Source organism: Nannospalax galili, unplaced genomic scaffold (assembly GCF_000622305.1).
Source record: "Nannospalax galili isolate Female #2095 unplaced genomic scaffold, S.galili_v1.0 scaffold406, whole genome shotgun sequence".
NCBI lineage: Eukaryota > Metazoa > Chordata > Mammalia > Rodentia > Spalacidae > Nannospalax > Nannospalax galili.
In genome coordinates, this window is record NW_008357033.1 from 4,597,054 (window position 1) to 4,600,622 (window position 3,569).

Here is a 3,569-nt window from a genome sequence, read left to right on the forward strand (position 1 = left end):
AATTTATTATTTTTTGTTTTTTAGTTGTATACGTACATTGCCTACATGTGTGTAGGTGAACTCGTGTTGTGCAATGCCCACAGAGGTCAGAGAGGGTGCTGGATTCCTCCTGGAACTGAAGTTACAGAGGTTGTTAGCCACCATGTGGGTGCTGGAAATGGCACCTGGGTCTTCTGCAAGAGCAGCCAGTGCTCTTAACTGCTGAGCCATCTCTCTAGCCCCTTTGTGGCACACATCTTTAAACTCAGCACTGGAGAGGCTGAGGCAGGCATATCTCTGTAAGCTGGAGACCAGCCTAGTCTACAAAATGAGTTTAAAAGTTTAAAACCAGCCAGGGATACAAAGTGAGACCTGTCCCAACACGCAAATCAAAAAAACTGGGTGGCCAGTGTACTTTAGCTCAGAGCACTTGTCTAGTGTACACAAGATCCAGGGTTTAATCCCTGATAACACACACAAAAGGCTCACTATAGTCCCAGCTACTTAGGAGGTAGAGGCAGGAGGATCATTGAGACACCAAGTTTCAGACCAGCCTAGGTAACAGCAAGATACTGTTTAAAAAAAAAAGACCAGTATATGGAAAAAAAAAAGTCGACATCACTAATCACCAGATGACCAGGGAAATGTAAACTAAAACCACAGTGCAATATCACTTCAATCCTGTTAGAATGATTTAAAAAAAAAAAAAAAAAAAAAAGGTTTTGGCAGCCAGGCATGGTGGTGCAAGTCTTTAATTGCACCACTCAGGAGGCAGAGGCAGAGGCAGGTAGATCTCTGTGAGTTCAAGGTCAGCCTGGTCTACATAGTGTGTTCCAGCCTGGGCTACAGGAAAACCCTGTCTCAAAAAGATAAAAAAAGAAAAGAAAAAGACATTTTATTTTCATGGGGTTATTTTAAGGGGAGGGGGAGGGAAAGTTATACAAGGAACCTAGGGGATAAAGGGAAAGAAGGAGCTCAAGAGAGGTGGGACCATAGGAAAAGGATATTATTAAGGGAGAAATGGGAAAAATGGGGGCACCTTAATTGGGGAAACCATGGTGGAAGGGTTGGACAATGCAAGAGATAAATAATGCCTAGCTAGTTTTAAAAAAATGGAACCATATTAGTCCAACAACCTACTGACAAATTATATATACAGCTAGATCAAGCAATATAATATATGTCTAGGCAAGGTTTATCTGAGAATGTTTGGTCTTTGCCCAAGCTCTATCTACATGGCACATGGTAATTAAAAGTACAAGACTGGTGGAACTAACCTTCTTGGATGTTTAACAGACATACTTTGAGGCCTATACTAATTTGGACAGAGGGACATAAAGGACAGTTCTTGCTTTTTCGCCTCCTAGGTCAACTAAGGTCCAGGGGACTATGAGCATCTCTCAAAATGTCCTGTAACTGGTGAGTCACCTGTCCTCTTGATCAAGGAAGTTGTGGAGATCCCACCAGATGGACTTGAACCAGTGTCCGGTCTACAAAGAGAAAAGTTAACACAGAGGAAACGTTTCCTCGATGCTTCCAAGCGAAGCCAGCCATGGTCAAGTAGGACCTTTGACTTATCTTTGTGCCACCACACCCAGAGAGTTGATGCATCTTAAGTTTCAGAGCCTCAGACTTTGCCAGGCTCTGTTCAAAATCTTGTGTCTTTTCACATGATCACATATAAATTTGCAGTTGGCATGTAATGAACATAATCATGTTAAGGTTGTTATCTCTATGCTCTTGCTCATCTGCCTGTCATATTTCCCCTAGACAAAGTGGTGTCACAGTTGCTGTGGGCAGTCTTAGAATCAGGCTAAGGGTTGCTGAGTTGGGGATACATTTATTGTGGATTTAGTAGTATACTCTAGTGTGATCAATCTGAAACATCCATTTTAGAAGTAAAAAAAGTGATTGAACATCAGTGATTTCATATGATCACTGTAGTTTTTATACTACTTGGAGTTACCACAGTACGTATTTCTCTACTGCACTCCCTGCCCTACCAGCCTTTCCACTGCTCCTGTTACTTCCTGATGAGCCTTTGCATCAAGAGAGATGAGTCTGAGCAGAAGCAGAGGGGCAGGCATCCGTGAGGAGCAGAGGCCACTCAGTAATGGGCATGCATCTGTGAGGAGCAGAGGTCACTCAGGGGCAGGCATGCATCTGTGAGTAGCAGAGGACACTCAGTGACGGGCATGCATTTGAGAGCACTGCTGCAGAGCAGCATGTGTGCAGAAAGGAAAAGGCTTTAAAGACTCTGTATTAGTCACTTTTCTGTTGCTGTGATAGAAACACTGACCAAAGCAATTTATAGAAGGAAGAATTTATTTGAGCTTACGGGTTCCAGGGGAATTACAGTCTGTCATGGCAGGGAGGCATGGTGGCTGGAAAAGGCTGGAGGAGGAGAGTCCGAAAAACAGCTCTCACATCAACACACAGGACCAAGAAGCAAGAGAGCAACTGGAGATCCTGCAAGGCTTAAGAATTCTTTAAGCCCACCCCCAGTGACATGCTTCCTCCAGGATAGCCACACCTTCTAAAACCTCCCAAAACAATGCCACCATCTGGGCACAAAATATCCAAATACTTCAAGCCTATGGGGATATTTTCATTCAAACCACCACAGACTCCCAGACAGTAACCCAGCATACTGGGAAAATGAACAGCAGACTCCAATCTTTTTTTTTCTTTTTTTGGTCTTTTTGAGACAGGGTCTCCCTGTAGCCCCAGCTATCCTGGAACTCACTATGTAGACCAGGCTGGCCTTGAACTCACAGAGATCTGCCTGCCTCTGCCTCCCAAGTGCTGGGACTACAGGTGTGCACCACCACGCCCGGCTAGAAGTAAGCATTTTTCATATCGCTGAGGAACACAGCCTGAACTGGTCATCATGTATTGCCTTCCTGAAAGGGACAAGCCCTGGGGAATGGCTAGGGATGCGACAACACAGTGAACAGTAACAGGGATGACAGAGTATATGGGCTCCAGTTGGGTAGGGGCTATATGAGGGTGCCATTTGGGAAATGGGTATATAGATGAATAAGATTGTTTGGGATGTTCTCTATAATATACACACACAAAAATCAACAAATAAAAAAATGAGTTATATTTGAGGAGGAAGCATAAAACTCACTCAATTTTATGTCTTACAGGGTTTATACTGAGTTCAGTATTATATAACTGTATTAATTGTGAACCAAAAAATTTACAGACATTTTTGAAAGAGATGTATCTTTGCTCTGGAAATTGTTATTGAATATGTCAAAGCTGTTTTAATGAAATGCCTCTTCTAATCATTTGGCTATGAACTAGATTTATTTTCAATTACATGTATTGTAGGACCCTGAGACCCTCTTCATTCACCCGCTACCCCCCAATCCCCCAGACCCCAACTAATTGCTCTTTTAGCTTCTGTAAAATGCTTGGCAGCTGCTTTAGACATGCCTAGACATGCCCTGACCCCCGCCTGCTATCCCCCCCCTTCCAGGAAACTATAGATTAAGCAAGCCCGGGCATGAAAACTGCCCTATAACGTAAAAAAATGGAGACTCCTGGCCCCACAGATAACAGTCAGCACATTCCACAGCCCT